The following is a 16,589-nucleotide window of genomic DNA, read 5'->3' on the forward strand; positions in this document are numbered from 1 at the left end:
GACAGAGTGGTGTTGTCTGCTATCTTTAGTTTTCTAGTCTCTACCAGACTGGCTCTGCTGAGATGTTCCCGTAGGCTTGCATTGACGCAAACAGAAATATCACACAAACTGGAACCCACAGTGAAGTTCCTGTTTGTTTGTCTGGGTGGGTGAGGGTGGTTTTTCCTGTGTGTCTGTCTACCTGTGTGTCTGCCAAGAGATGGAATAACTACCTGTCCGTCTGTTGGAAGCAAGTGCAGGCAGTAACAGGCAGGACCACAGACTACATTTTTATCTGCCTGCTAACATGAATGTGTGTGTGTGTGTGTGTGTGTGTGTTTGTGTGTCTAATGACTGTCATTGCATGTGTTTGCATATGCCAGTCTGTTGTCTGTCTGGTTGATTTCTTTCTCTGGGGCATGACAATATTACAATTAGGAAACAGAGGAAGACTTACAACTGGCATAGGGGAGACCCAGTTATGACTTCTGCTCGGCCTCTGCTTGTCTCTGTTGTCTACTCTACTTTACTCCCTCTCTCCCCCGCCTCCCCTCCCAATACACACACAGGAAAACTGTGTGTTACTGTATACCTAGAAATGATCTTGCTAAAAGGTAACTATAGTGATTTGTCAACAAAAAAAGGACATGCATATGGAAGTAGTTTAACTACATGTCTACAGAACTCAAACCTTTTGATACGAAAGTCTTACCTATTGTCCTCAGTTTAATCAAATATTAGGATGCAATCAGGTTTCTGTTTGTTATTAGCAGCAGGGGTTAATAATAGATTGGGGTGATAATTAAAACCGAGTAATAATGTGAGTCGTCTATAAATGTAGCAAATGAATCTAGTTATACAATATATATATAATAATATAATAATAGTAAATTATGGGGGTACATTATCAAGAAGAATGAGTCATTTTTCTAAACCTCACAGGCTTACTTTGACTCCAAATGGTGCTTTACATTTACGTGCTACTCTGTGCATTACAAAACAATGAGACCTTTTTTTCTTTTGTCTCTTCCTTTGTTCCCCTGCTGCTGCTGTCCAGACACAACGGCCGTCTACATGCAGGCGGTGCATCCAGGAAAGTTCTTGTCAGCCAGCTGTGCTAATGTGCACACCTGACATTGAGAAATAAGACAAGAAAAGAAATGGTGAAGCAAAGAGTGTGGCAGTTTAAAGCCGTTTTAGTGGCCACTAAGAGAAAAGAGAGAGTTATCAAAGGGCGAAACCTGCAAGATGCTAGATGGTAAAATAATGAATTAAATAATGAATTAAAATAACATATACTGTACATATTTCACGGCAGATTTACAGATTGACTTACTTAGGCCTAATTGATTGGGGGGAAAACTAAGTAAACTGACCAAGTGAAGTTGGTGAGCTAAAACAAAGAAAGAAATCGAATTTGAAACCAAACAATTAACCGCCGTGTCCCCGATAGTAATCAGACATATCCACAGTCCGTCTGCACTGTTGTGTGCATATAGTTGTTTGACTTTGAGAGGGCGGGACTCTTTGGAGAGCGAAATGAACTAGGCGCGGCCAAAAGGAGCCCCATCCATCTATCACACGTGTAGACAAAGGGGGACTCCACAACACAAAGCTAGATGTGCCCTCTCAAACTTTTTCCACGACGCACGGCGACGCGCACAGAGCAAAACATCCCCAGGTGAGTTGTCTTCTGCCTTTACTTGCACCCCCGGAGTGATTTCCGATTTTTATTTCCAGTTAAAAGTTGCTGCTGTTAGTTGGTGCGTCAGCGCTCAAACTTGAGCACAAGGCAGGAGAGAGAGGGAGAGAGACACAGAGAAACAGAGGCAGCGATGAGAGAGAGAGAGAGCGCTAGAGGAGCGGTCCCCTTTTCCTTTGTCTGATGCGGGGCGCTTTGAGGAGGGAACTTGAGGGGATGCTCAGGCACGCATCTTCATAAATCTCAACAATACTCAACATTTGATACTTTGAATTGACTGTCAGTGAGCATTTAGTGGAGGTGAGATGGAGTTTGTGCTGCTGCCGTGTTTTTGTCTCTTGGGGATGTTGCGACGCACAAGACAAAGCAACTGCCTGTCAGAAGTTTGCGGAGAAAAGGACCTTTTACGCACGCTGGGAAAAAAGACAAAGTGACAAGTATTAGTCCATCAATAGTTTGTAAATAGTTTTCCCCAGGTGCCGTAGTTTTATGAAGTGGTGTTCGTGGTCTTGCGAAGTTGCCAGTGCACTGAGGGAATTCCGAACAATGCAATCAGGTGTAAAGTCTCTAAGAAACAAAACAGTTACACATAATTCAACTTGTTGCACGAATAAGGAATACAGTTTGGGGCAAAAAAAGGTGAATACGAAATATGTTCGTCTCGAAAACTCTGAAAGTTGTTATAGTTTATTGGAAACAGAGCAACAGGTATATGTCGCTGCAGCTTCTTTGTTACAGTAGGCTAAAGGCTCCTTTGTTCTTACTCCATACAAAGAAAACCGGCAGAAAGGAGCGCAAACTTTTTTTTGAACGCATAAAATGATTTCCACGCGATACAAAATATTTTGAATGTAGTTGTTTCATCTTCAAATTGAGAAATACGCTTTTATTTCCCTTTTTAAATTTTAAATATATAAGACCTGACGGTGCACGTCAAGATACATATTTACTAACTTCAGGTTTATTTGAGAGTTTGCACCTTGATTTTTGTTAAGTGTGTAAAACATAACTAATGCAGTTTACATTATTTAAAAAAAAAACTTTCTTCATCATGTGAAGGTGTGGCCAAACAACTTGTTTGAATGTGCTGCATTCCATTGTATAGTAGCCCTACCCTTAAACTTTTTTTTAATCGGGCAACAGAAAACAATGTGCACTTACAGGATGTATTTGTTATATGAACCAAAATTAGTTTTGCATTCTGTAAAACATTTGATTTTGGATATGTTTGTTTTTTCAACTTTTTCCAACTCATACAGCTCATACCGACTTTTACACATAAAGTGTTAGTTCAAGATCATTTAACATATAATGTATCATTCATTTTCTTTCTTTCTTTATTTTTTACCAGTTTTAAGCAATGAGCAAATTTGTTGTGCTTAAAGTTTTAATGCTTTCACTCTTTTTTTCTTTTATTCCTCTGGGATCTGTCCTTAGGTGGATTTTAACACCAGATTAACCAGCAAAGCATTTTTCTCCAGTTGGAGGTTAAGGAAAGAAAAAATATGTGGAAATCACTTGGAAGATGTACAGAGTCACCTATCAAGCAGCTTTTAAGACGCAGAGGAGGATTAAGAGACTGTGCAGTTTTCTTTTGGAGAAGGTGAAGACTCATCTCATAAGGATTTAAACTTCAGGAGCAGCAGTGCCAGGCGGGATGCATTTTAGGCACACTTGGAAATCTGAAACTCATGGAGACACTTTGAGGAATATAAAATATGTGTAGTGTGTCTCTCCACAAGACAACGTCCCAGCCCAAAGTCACTCACTGGGATAGCAGGATATTGCATTTATGATCCTCCTCGGGCCTCCGCATGGTAGGTGATATTACTTTGTACTGGGATGTGGCACTTGTTCAACCCCTTGTTTGTATGGCTGTCTTGCTCACTTGATAGCAGATCTGACCAGCACACACACACACACACACACACACACACACACACACACACACACACACACACACACAGTACGTTTCACTATCTTTGTGGGGACCCGTCATTAACATAATGCATTCCCTAGCCCCTTACCCTAACCTTAACCATCAAAACTAAATACCTAACCTTAACCCTTACCCTCACCCCAACCATAACCTAATTCTAACCCTAATCCTAAAACCAAGTCTTAACCCTCAAACAGCCCTTTAAAGTTGTGGAGTCCAGCATTTTGGCCCCACAAAGCTGTCCAGACCCCACAAGTATACTGTATTCATGGTTTTTGGACCCCACGAATATAGTTAAACAAGAACACACACACACACACACACACACACACACACACACACACACACACACAGACACACACACCACCCCCATTTATTTCCCAATATCAGTTGAACTTTTATTTATTTATAGTACACTTATGTGGTATCAAAGCTGATTTAAGTTCAACCAAAAAAGATGAATTTGATAAACAAATATTTTGAGCTACATCTTAAAAAAAAAATCAATGCTCTGGAGCATTCTCAAACAATTTTCCCTCTAACTTGTGATAATTTGGAGACAACCATAATGCAACTATGCCATTCACTGGCTTATCATATCATGTCAGTCACTGTTCATCACTCACAAGAAAAGAAGTCAATATAAGCAGTTTGGACAACAATAAACAAAGCAACAACAAAAAAAAGTATTTCTAGATACAGAAACTTTGCCATAGCCTGCGTTTTTGTAAACGGAAGCTACAACTTGCAGGGTTGACTATTCACACTTGCTATATACTTAAATACACAGTTAGAAACACATTTGGCCAATAAAGTGTCTAAACCGCCAAGTTTGTGGCACTAGCCCTATTTACTGCACTGAGCGTAATTATTAAATAACTGAATGTTGACAAATAATGATGGATCATATATATGCATATTTCTTATACACCACTATTACATAAATCTTTGCTTTTAACTTGACAAGATTGCATAATTTTTTTTCTGACTGATCATATAGTGTATTCAACTTCATTGTGTTATATGCAAAGCTTGTTTTAGCAGACTTGACTTATCCAGTGCAGTCTGTTTGGCCTATTATAATTTGTTCACAATCAGATCTTCTGTGATACATGTCATCTAATGTGTGGTGTAGTTGCAGCTTGTTCAGTTGACCCCAGTCAGAGAAATGTTTCCTCAAATTCCTCTAGTTCATGAGGGAGCAAAACATGAGAGAAAGAGGGTTAAAATGAAGAGGGTGTATTTGCACCCTTTGTGCCTGTTTTTATGCAGCAGTTAATTTAGGCAAGCCTGTTAAATCTTGGAAAAAAAGTCACGAGACATTCAGTGTCAGTGTGAGGTAGAGAGAGAGAGACAGAGCAACACTCGCTCCTTATCAATGATGTCATTGAGAGCCAATGAGAGCATGCTGTGGTATTTGTCGGCATCCAAGCTCCGCCTCAGGCCTCTGTGCATGGCAGCGCACGTGGTCCTGCAGCATCACATTTTCACCACGCTGCAGAGAGAGGCACAGATACAGAGCTGTTGCTCTTGGCTGTGTGCTCTGATGTTAATATACCATGTCCGCTCAGAAATAACTTGTTTATCACTGTGAGCACGTGCAAGGAACAACTTGAGGAGAGTGGGGAGAGATGACATTTTTTTCGTTTACAAACGTACATTAATCGTTAGCCAAAAAATACATCAGCCCCTTAAACATTAGATGTAAATGGGAATGTGAGGAAAGAACATCCAGGCTGATGAAGATAAATTATGGAAGTGGTACTCTCAGCCAACGGATAAAGATGCTGTCTTTTTTTATGTGGCAGTACATTTATGTATGCATTTATAGGCTAAATTACAGAAACTAAATTGTAAAAGATTACGTTAATGCAGCCCAAAACATCAAATTTATAGGGAAAAGAACGTAAGGGTACCTGACAGTATCGATGTCAGCTTAACGATAATAACCTGCACTTGTGAACAGTAGAGCTTTAAGACTCGGGGAAACGGCCTCTTGCTGCTGTTGTGGAACAGGCTCAAGTCGTGACTGGGTCAGTGGGAATGTGGGTCATTCAACTCTGTGACACACAGGTGGGACAGATGTAGGTCAGTGGTTGAGTATAGGTGCTGAGTCACACATATACAGGAGGTAGGGACAGAGGATGCAAGAGAGAGAGAGAGAGGGGGGTGGAGAAAAGGATGTTCAAATGTTAAACAAACTCTCTCGAATTTCTAGCTCTGTTGTTGTACATGTAATTTTGTATGCAATATAGAATATAGGCAGGACGCTTACAACATTTGGAGCTCTCCAACCATCCTGCTCCACTATTTCAACACATTCTCATGAACAGGTTCATATGATATTGTACGAAAACTTATGCACACCAATTCCTATGATATCCTACGAAAGTAGGCGACCATTGCAGTTGAGTTTAACCAACAAAAGTTGACTTTAAGCTGGGTACAGAGCACTGCGAGATGACAGTCCTTTCAGAGGCCGTTGCTGTTGAGTCACTAAAACAACTATTTAAGATTAGAAAAAAAGATTGTGGTTTGGATTAAAACACTGGTTCATTTAAGTAGTACTCCTGGGACATGAACACCTGTTTCCTAGGTGAAAATCTTGTGTTTTCCCCTTAACTTCTTCCGGGACACGAACTCGCTCCCCCACTTGAAAGCCATGGGTTTCAAGTGGGCCACCTAGCCACTCCTCCCTATGCGGACCAGAGCAGTGTGATACAGCAGCAGTTACTGTGGTGCATACAGTAATAAATACATGGAATACCTATGAATTACAGTGCTTTACTTTTCGTAGCTATATGTATAAATGGTTCATTAGAACAGCCTGGGTATTTACCTATGATACTGTGGATTACAAGTGTGCGGATTCAGTTCAGTGCCCATTTAATGAACTTGTGAGTAAAACAGAAACATCAGGTTTAGCATAACTAATCATTGTGACAGGCTCAGCATTGAGCTCTTAATAGGCATTGCACAAGCATGGTTTCAGCTACAACACAGTATGTCCCACTGTGTGTAGCTTAATTACATTGCTTATCTGTAATGCTATTATCAAGTACATAGCAGTTTTCATAACATTGCCATTTGGTGGACGCTTTATGAGAGAATGCATTTTTTGTACGGACATCTCAGTGGGAGCTTCTAAACCTAATCCATTGAGTTACATGGGACAACAGCAATCTGTGGCATCTTCCAGCTCTGAAGTCTCAATATCCTTCTAAGCTGGAATGCTCATTAAAACGGGCAATGGTTTCACACCATCTCTGTCTCTGCAGCATATGCACAACTAAATCTGTGTCACCATAATCTCTCATCCTATCTGCATTTGCAGTTACACTAATATAAAGTACTTCATTCTTTTTTCCTGGTGCAGTCTGATTAGGACCGCAAAGCATATTACTGTGGGAGTACATTGACACCAACGTATTTTAGGTATTCTTTTCTAGTTATATTTCTGTAATGCATTGCATGTCCGTGAGCTGGCCTGATGTTACGCAAAGTGTATTAGACTACAATACAGGCCTAGAATAACCAATCACTAGCGTAAGCCTAATTCTCTCAGACGTCCTGTGATCAGCCTCAGGAAAGCTATCAGGTTTAGTTTTTCCACTCGTTGCATGTAGCTTGTGGGCATTCCATGAAGTCACTATAAACATGTATGTGTACATTAGTTAGATTTTCTGGTTCATCCCACAACAAAATGACTACAAATACCAGTTAAGGTCCAATCTGTTTTCACAGCATTTGATGCTGACACATGAAACACTGTTGACCCACTACTGCATATGTTTACATTGTGCTTTATTCATACTATTTTTGCACTCTGAAATGTCATGTTTGATGCTCTGATACATGCACTGACAGATGGACAAATACATTTCGAGCTGGATCTTCAAAGTGGAACAGCCGCTCCAACAGATTATGTGCCTTGATAAAAAAAAAAGAAAAAGAAACAGACTCTATTGATAAAGCTAAGTAATTAAAAAATGGCTGCAATAATAATTTTCCCTAACAGCTGAATCTGGGTTGATGGTCCCTTTGTGCATACTAGCGAGTCAAACAGGACACTACACTGTGGGTACAGTACACTAAATTACAGTGCAGTAAAACATTAGACACACCATTACTAATCATGACGACAGTCCTAATTCTCCAAGCTACAGGCATTCTGTGGTCATCCCGTTGCAAACTATCAGAGCTTAGTTTTACCACTCGGCGCCTGTGGCCGCGAGATAAGTTAACGTGCTCTGCTGGCATGCTAATACATACCCGCACTGGGGGGACAGGAATAAATGATTTCGTTATGACTGCACACAAGGCAGAGCGTTTGAAGGAAGAGGAGGGAGAGATAGAGAGTGAACATACGGAGATGAAGCGAGGAAAAGAGACATGGGGGTAAATGATGGGCAGGAAAGTAAGGAGGGAGAGAGAAAAAGCAAGAGAGGAGAAGTGAGACAGAAGAAGAGGGAAGGGGGAAAAGAGAGTAAAGGACAAGAATAAGACAGACACATAGCTTCATAGTGCTCTTTATATCTGTCTCTCTTCAGTTTATAGTAATTCTCTCACCAGGACGGAGTGGAGTAGTCATTTGACTTCTGACTGTGACTGAGAGTTTACGGAAAACATCGTCCTCCAGAGCTTTCTTATTCTTTACAGCCAATAAGATTGCTAACTAAAAGGTAACATTTAAATGAGCTATATGAGCTCATGAACAACACACAGTTAGCTTTGGCAAATAATAGCTGTCTGGATTTATTTTACTGTTTTGACCTGAAAACCATTCAGCCTGAATCCACAATTGTATGACCTTTTTCAGGGATTTTGTCCTAGTTTGAAATATCAAAATCATGAAAAATATAATAATGTTAAATAATGGTGCAATGACTGAGATCCAGCCAAACACATTTGTATTGCTTTTAGTGCGGATAAGCAATGATTTAGATCTCTGTGGGAAAATGAGGACAGGACTTTGTCATGTAGATTGCTACTTATTTACTTATGTATGTTTGGGTTTAAATGTTAAAGTCTCGCTGTGTGCAACATTGTGGGCTTATACTTTTCTGCCTGCTGCACATTTGCCCTCTGGGATGTTAGTGAAGTCCAAACCGAACGGCAGACAATAGCATGACATATCAGTCGGAGAAACCCATAAAGGTAAGCGGAAAATCAAAATTCACTGAATAGGAGCTCACATGGTGTGTTGCGCAGCAGGTCTAACGGCCTCTGAAGATATTGCTTTCTTCTCCTCCCAGCCCAGATGTTGATATAGGGACACACATTCGAATAGGAGCTTTAGCCTGTCTATTGCAGGTCAACTTATTACCTCCATAAATGCACAGCATGTTGCTGTCTGGGGATGGACTGATAATCCCTCTAAAGACGGAGGTTTTATCAAAGCTAAATCTACTCCACACACACACATGCACAAGGACAGCCATGCATTAGGAATACTCTCATGGGAACACACGGTCACACAGAGCAACTACACACACACACACACACACACACACACACACACACACACACGTATGAAGATAGGGTGCCTGGTAGACAGACAGACACATGTGTAAAGACCCGGATTTTATCACAGACAAATTTGTTATTGTCTGGTAGTTAGGGGATTAAGAAGCAATGATTTTATAGACACAAACACACACATCCATGTGTCATTAGAGGATGAACACTGTCTTGCATACTGAAGGCACAGTGCAGTTGAGTGATACCAGTACTGCTGAGCTTTAATACTGTGATTTACTGTGGTTTAAAACTGGGATAAAGACTGATAAAATCATTTTTGGTGACAGCTTTTATTGTGGACACTTATTTCTGTTTTTGCATCACACTTCTACAAAGTACATGTCCTTTCAATCATAGCCAGTCCATTATTGTGCTGCCTCTTTCTCAGATTTATAGATTGTACAGGTGAGTGACACGTCTTTGTTTTGTTCACCCATAATGGCTATCTTTGTCAAAGCTAGCCAATCTCCTTTTTTGCACAGTCTTCACTCTTACTTCAATATAGGTAAAAGCTGTGTTTTAAAGATCAAAACTAACTACTCCTGCTGCTTTTTATGCCAGAAACCACCAGCACCAAACTTTCTGCCACTGAATCCTGATTAAGAGTCTCTATGAAAAGATTTACATACATCTGTTAGCAGTTTTGTTTCTTTATGGCAAACAGTCTATAACATCAACTTAGAACATGGTCATGTCTTTGTTGGTGGCTATGCACTCCCTGGACATCTTTTGCTGGCCTTGCAGAGCCATACTACACATCACAAGGTCAGTTTTCATGAGACTTATCATACATCTAAAAGTATCCATTTAAGTATTGATTGAATCAGTAGCGATATGTACGAGACTCATCACTGAATATTTCATCTGCAAGGCCTATTTCTATTTCTTTTGTCTTGAGTGGATAGATTTGGAAAAAAACTGACTTTTTTTTCATGCTTTGTCTAAGTGAAGGAAATAAATCTGTTATGTACTGTATTATACAGCCTAATTTAAATAAAATATGTCTCAAGCTAATTGATACATAGTGGTGTCAGACAACAAGGGAAGAGAAGCTGGCCTTCTCCAGTCGGTTATAAAGAGCAAAGTTGCCGCTAATGATGGAGACCCAGCTTGACCATCAACTTGGAGGAGAGTAAGGCCCACCATTAATGAATGGTTGGACTGTCAAGTCTTGTGTGGGAGTACATGACCTGGCTATGTCACTGCGTTTCTCCATGCACAGTTCTCCCTCTGACCCTTTTGTAGCAAAACCAAACATGTTTGAGCAGGGGATACAACATGTGGGAGTGGGAGGATTAGGATGGCTGCCCAAGGCTTTTGGTTCGTTGTGTTTGGTTGACCCCCCCCTTGCCTGCTCCACACTAAAACTTCTACTAACACTTCTTTCTTCTCCACTGACGCAGGTGTGTGGGGGGTGGGGTAGCTCATGACGCACCTTGACTCTAGTATCACATCGGGGCTGCGTCCCTGCTGTGGTGTCATGTCCACCACCTACATAGGCACTACCCTTTGGACTGTGTTGTTGCTAATGATTTGGACTTGCCTCTTGGACCGTTATTGCAAGTGGGGGCTGCTTCCATCATACTAACATATGGATGTTGCATCTCCTTTGCTATGAGTTTAAATTGGCGGAGCAGTTGCATAGCAGGAACTGTCATTGACCCTGGTCAGTGGGCAGCTAACCTTTGCAACCAGACATTTATACTTTTATACTTGCATATACTTGCAGTGTTTCCATTCTAACTCAAAGTAGTGCCGTTCATTTCTCCGGAGCTGAGATGAGACAAGACAAGACAGGAGGGGGTTGCTTACATCCTCTTTCTACTTGTAAACAAGTAATGTTGTGTCATCCTTTCCACATTTCTGGCAGCCAGAAAGTAAAGTTTCTCTGCATCAGATAGTAAACTGCCTTCACTGTCAGACACAACCCAGTTAAGCACAGACTAAAGCGTCTGCCAGCCGTATTCTGTAAACTGAAAGGAAAATGAAAGCCTCCAGTTCTGTTTGAAACCCGCATCCTCTGAGTTCCTGAGAACGTGTAATATTTTGACAGCAATTATTTAAAATATTTACTATATAAAAACAAAAAAAAGATCACAGCAAAACAGCAAATATTTCATTAAGGGATAAAAGCAAAGGAGAATGACTGAGAATTTACAGTGATGTAAAACCATAAGGGAATGCAAAAAATTGAGCACAAACTCCAATCCTGCTGTCCTGGAAGTGTCACTTTAGAATGTTTTTCTGTCTTTTCCTCTTTTTTTTTAGATGATACAATACAAGCCCCTATTTTTGTCCTTACTTATTTAATGGTATCAAGCATAGTGAATTAATTTTCCCCTCTAAGAGCTTTAAAAACTACATATAAAACATGTATTAAAAGTTGATATTGTACTGGCCTACTATTATAATGCTAATCCACAGTAATGTGGCTATTTGAGAGCTTAGAGCTATTTTCCTGGCGGTATTGCGATGAGCTGTAACCTTGTTGAGATATAACTGTCAGATTACAGTGAGGTGACATATCAGTACTAAACAAGAGGGATTCTGACTTGAATACCTAAAATAATATCTTTGTGTGTATTTATGTGATGCTGTGTGCTATTAGGCTATTCTTCCCACAGTTGGGGCAGTGATAGTCAAGCAAGCTAATCCAAAATAATATCTGGTGTCATATCTTTTTTCTATTTTTTCTTTGCTGCATAACACCATTGTCAGGACTGTGTACTATGGTTGACTAGTGAATCAGATCTGTTTTGATGGAGATATATTTGAGTTTAGCTGGATATGGTGTGATGAATCAGATTATGTCCTGTAACACTAGCTGAGATATCAGACTTTAAACTGTCCCAGTCTCTCTCGCTTTTTGTGGGTATAACACACCCCTTACGCCCTTTGTGTATGCATACAACTCTGAATTCAGAAATATGAGATTTGTTTTTCATACCAATATTACAGCGTGGGATGAAGTTCATTGCGTCCTCTGGCTCCTTCCTGTATCTGTACCTTGGAAAGAATACTGATCACATGAAGACAGCCAGTGATAGTAACCTGGCAACAACTAGACCTAAACAAGATGTCAACTGGACCAGGATGACTTTGAATATGTTTATACATGCTGCTTTATGCCCAGTCTGTAACTCTAATTTTGTTCTTTTTTTGTCTTCCCTATCAAATACATTTTCTGAGCTCTTGACTGCTAAAATTATGCATCTTTATTTATCTCAAAATCTGTCTAAAGAGAGAAAAATGACACTATTAATTAATTGTCATTGTCATCGTCATTAGTTAATTATAATGCTGTATGATGGTGTAATAGCATAATGTAAGATGAATCAAAATTGATTAGTGATTGCCTCACTTTTCTTTTCATAGTCTGCATCAGAGATCATTCATGTCTTGAAATCTTTGTACGGCCGTGCCATTTATAGCCATGTGATGGTTAATGTAAAAGTTGGGTTTCCCGGAGGCAGATTATGCCTCAGACTATTAAAGTCTTCTGTAAAGGCTCTGACACACTAACCTGACGGCCGACCGTTGGCAGAAAAGGCAGTCGGACTGATCAGTCGGCTCCCGTCTCTCAAAAATGTGCCTCGGGACACACCGAAGCGACGCCGACTTGAGTGTACGTTCTGCGCGTAATGGCTAGTAATAAGGAGATACTGGCGTTGTCAGCTCTCGGGCTTCTTCTTGTGGAAGAAGCGCTGATTCGCTAGTCAAGGGCTAGCATCCCACCAATCAGCTCATAGTCAAATCGGCCAAAATGGATGCCGATGGCTTCTCCGACTGATGACGGCACGGAACACAGGGAACAGACTCGAGTCACCGACCTCGCCAGACTGTCCGACGGCCGATAATCGGGTTGGTGTGTCAGAGCCTTAAGAGTATCTGCACTGACATGATTTTTTATTTCAGTGCAAGGCATAATCTGAGTGCCTGGAAATGGGCTGAATAAGACCAAGTAAATGCCCCACACTCAATCATAGTTCTATGCTGGACACAGCCCGCTGAAAACAGGCCCAATTTATAATAAAACATGGCACAACACAGTGAAGTAGGAGTTTTAATTTAATTTGAGAGCACTTTAAAATAATGGGCATACTATAAACATGTTAGCATGTGGCAAGCTAGCCAAATTGTTAACTCACCTGCAGTAATTCCCCACTAATGTAAGTTTGTCCCATTTGTACGAGGTCAAACAAATCCAGATTGCAAAAGCTAAGGCTTTTTATAGACTATATAAAAGATCCAGGGGAGAATAAAGGCTGACATATTTATTTTTAAGTCTTTTCATATGAGGTCAATGCGTAATAATAAGGCCAAGTCATGCCCTGCTCTTATTAATATGCATGTAATTACTATGCGTCAGCCATTAGCTATTCGGTACTATGGTGTGTTGCCAGAGCCAGTTCACAAGGTCAACTTCATGCTACTTGTAAATGTCCTTGCTGAATAAAATTAGATTCTGACTCAAATTGTGTGTGTGTGTGTGTGTGTGTGTGTGTGTGTGTGTGTGTGTGTGTGTGTATGTGTGATTTTGTGACTTGCTGACAATCTTAGGCACTGAAATGATCACACACACACACACACACACACACACACACACACACACACACACACACACACACACACACACACGCACGCCCAGCCCACACACAGTGTTTGGTATAGCCTGTGGCAATGTTTAAAACTCCTCAACATTAAGCCACTGCTTTAATTAAGACTAACCAACTGGTGCTGAATCACAGTGGACACACATTTCTTTCCAGACAAGGTCAAGGTGTCATCTTCAGCAGAGAAAGAAGCTGAGTAAGCACGAGTCATGCTTTCAATTATGCATTAGCCTGTTAGCCTGCACTCTCTGACAGACTGGCAGTGTTAGCTTTCAATTAGCTGTCAGAGGGGAGACTTACAACTCTAATCAGTCGGCATGTTATCCTTACTTGGAAACCGGAAAATGGTGATTTAACCATCCCAAAATGAAACAGTCCCTATTATATGAACATGTACTGTCGCCTTAATCATGACTAATCATACTCATGTAACAAGTGCGACTGCTGGAGCTATGTTACATTCAGGCTATTGTGAACAGGACTAATTTGCTCTCTTTCAAGATTGAAGTGGCCCCATGTAAACACCTTAATTGGTCTAGAGGGAATTAAGAATGTTCACATGCAGCTTAATTTTCCATTAACATGACTCATTTACTTTTATTCTTAAATTACCTTGCCTTCGCATCACCACCTTAGGCAGCCTAGAGGAACCTGGCTGGCCTTGTTATGGCTCAAATTAAATTCAGATTCATTTGAATATTCTTGCACATACAAAGTTAATCCCTGTGCACAAGTCAGGCTACTTTTCAGTTGGGTTGGGTAGATAATCCACTTCCAGCCTCGACAGTATGCATATGTGTGCAAGTGTTTAATGTGCATCAGTGCTTCTGTGTTTCATTGGTGAGCCTCTCTTCTTTCTGCTGTTTGTTGTTTGTGTGTGTGTGTGTGTGTGTGTGTGTGTGTGTGTGTGTGTGTGTGTGTGTGTGTGTGTGTCGGTCTTTGTGCTGCAGTTGTTTGTATTTAGATTTATTTAGACAGAGGATGCTTTACCAGCTACTAAGTACGCTCTCTGATGTCCTCAGCTGTGTGTGGTAATGAAAGCTGCTGACACAGTGAACTGTGGCCATACACACACACACACACACACACACACACACACACACACACACACACACACACACACACACACACACACACACACACACACACGCACGCACGCACACACACACAAACAGTATTCTGTGACAAAAAGAACCAATGATCTTTTTACAGATCAACAACCTACAGCGTACACACGTGAATAGGTGTTTACAGCTTCTCTCCAGCATTCTCTCCCCCCATTTTAATCCCTTTATTACTATCTAATTTATTCCATCTTTCTTTTCCATTTGCCTCCTCCTTTTTCCTCTTTATCCCTCTTTTTGACTTCATTTTCACTGTCTGATTTATCTATGACACACACACACACACACACACACACACACACACACACACACACACACACACACACACACACACACACACACACACACACACAGAGTGCCACAGTAGACTGTGAGAACACTGAGCAGCCTCCTCCTCAGTTCATCGACAGTTCACTAGGCTCCACACTGACAGAAATGATGCTAGACAGAAATGCAAATTTGACAATGACAGCATCCATGCCAGCCACACATTTTAACATTACTCCTCGAAACATCACGTACCTATTTGCATTCACTTAAAAGGGTAACTCCAGACTTTTAGACAAGGGTCTGTATTATTCTTGTCTCGGAGGTATCTTAGTCTGGTAGACTGATACAATGCTGTCATTTTGTGCTGACTCAAAGGATCTTAAAATATATAGTCAGAGCTTGTGAAAGCAAAAAAACATCTCGTTTGATGAAAATACTGCACTAAGTGGCATCATTATTTTTTGTCTGGGACATACAGAAAAGTTAGAACAGCCCATTTGTTATGTCCTTGTAAAACTATTAATACAACAAAGTTGACAATGACAGTTTGCTGCAGTCATCTTTTACAGTGTGGATGGCTGGTAATTTGGTTTGACAGGCTGGTTTACAGTCTGTTTTACAGTCTCAGAACGTAAGCTAAAGAGAGTGTGGAGGAAAGACAAGTTGTCCTTGTCATGTGGAGTATTCTTTTGTTGTTGGACTGTGCCCTTACAAGCATGTAAGAATCCCTGCTGAGTTATGCACTCTCTATCAGTCTGTGTGTCTCTCTCATCATCTCAAGCTCTCACTCATGCACCGTGCTTGCGCTCCCTCCTCTGTCACTTTTTCTCTCCCCTCTAGTTACACTTTGACTTTCTTCCCTCCTGCCTCTCTCTGTTTTTCTCCCTCTCTTTGTTTCATGCTGGTATGGATTCCTGTCTGTCAGTATTTGCACTGAAAGTTCCCTTGCGCCAAGGTGTTCCACCTGTCACATTTGGGATGCCTGTCTGTCTTTTTCTCTACTATATATCTTGATCTCTTGCTGCCTTTCTGACTGGCTGCATGTCTGTTTCTATTTCTCTCTCTCTCTATGCATTTCTGGCTGTTTGTCTGCCTCTTCCTCCCTCTCTCTACCGCTCTCTGTCTGTGTTATGGCATTTTTTGAGCATAAATGCTTTTTTACAGTGTTTAACGCTTTTTCTTTCCTCCTGTTTCTCTTCCTTTCCATTTCCTTAGCTAGACACTATAGTTTTGTCCATAATGGTTTGTTGATCAGCCCTTCTTTTTTTGCAGGTGTGCATTGCTTCCGTCACTCCCTGAGTCTTGCAGTGTCACATGTGTTCATCTGATCTCTGTGAGAGTTTGCTGCTTTAGAAGGTTCCACTCCTCAGATTACCTCTGACTTGTATTGGAAGGATGATGATGTATTACTTTTTTTAGTGAGTTTTGGACTCACCGTTTTT

At 40.8% G+C, this 16,589-nt stretch overlaps 1 long non-coding RNA gene across 4 annotated transcripts in view; it reads left to right on the forward strand.

Annotated features, from left to right (window-relative positions):
* The first annotated feature begins 1,523 nt into the window (after positions 1–1,523).
* Positions 1,524–16,589, forward strand: part of LOC144519896 (uncharacterized) — a 93,866-nt gene continuing 78,800 nt past the window's right edge. For 2 of the 4 annotated variants that reach the window (XR_013502146.1, XR_013502149.1), the window contains exons 1-2: positions 1,524–1,660; positions 3,119–3,498. This is a non-coding gene — a long non-coding RNA (uncharacterized LOC144519896). Of the gene's footprint in view, positions 1,661–1,768; positions 1,982–2,011; positions 2,321–3,118; positions 3,499–16,589 lie in introns of those variants that run through there. The other 2 variants (XR_013502147.1, XR_013502148.1) reach the window with 2 other exon arrangements.

This window comes from Sander vitreus, chromosome 6 (assembly GCF_031162955.1).
Source record: "Sander vitreus isolate 19-12246 chromosome 6, sanVit1, whole genome shotgun sequence".
NCBI lineage: Eukaryota > Metazoa > Chordata > Actinopteri > Perciformes > Percidae > Sander > Sander vitreus.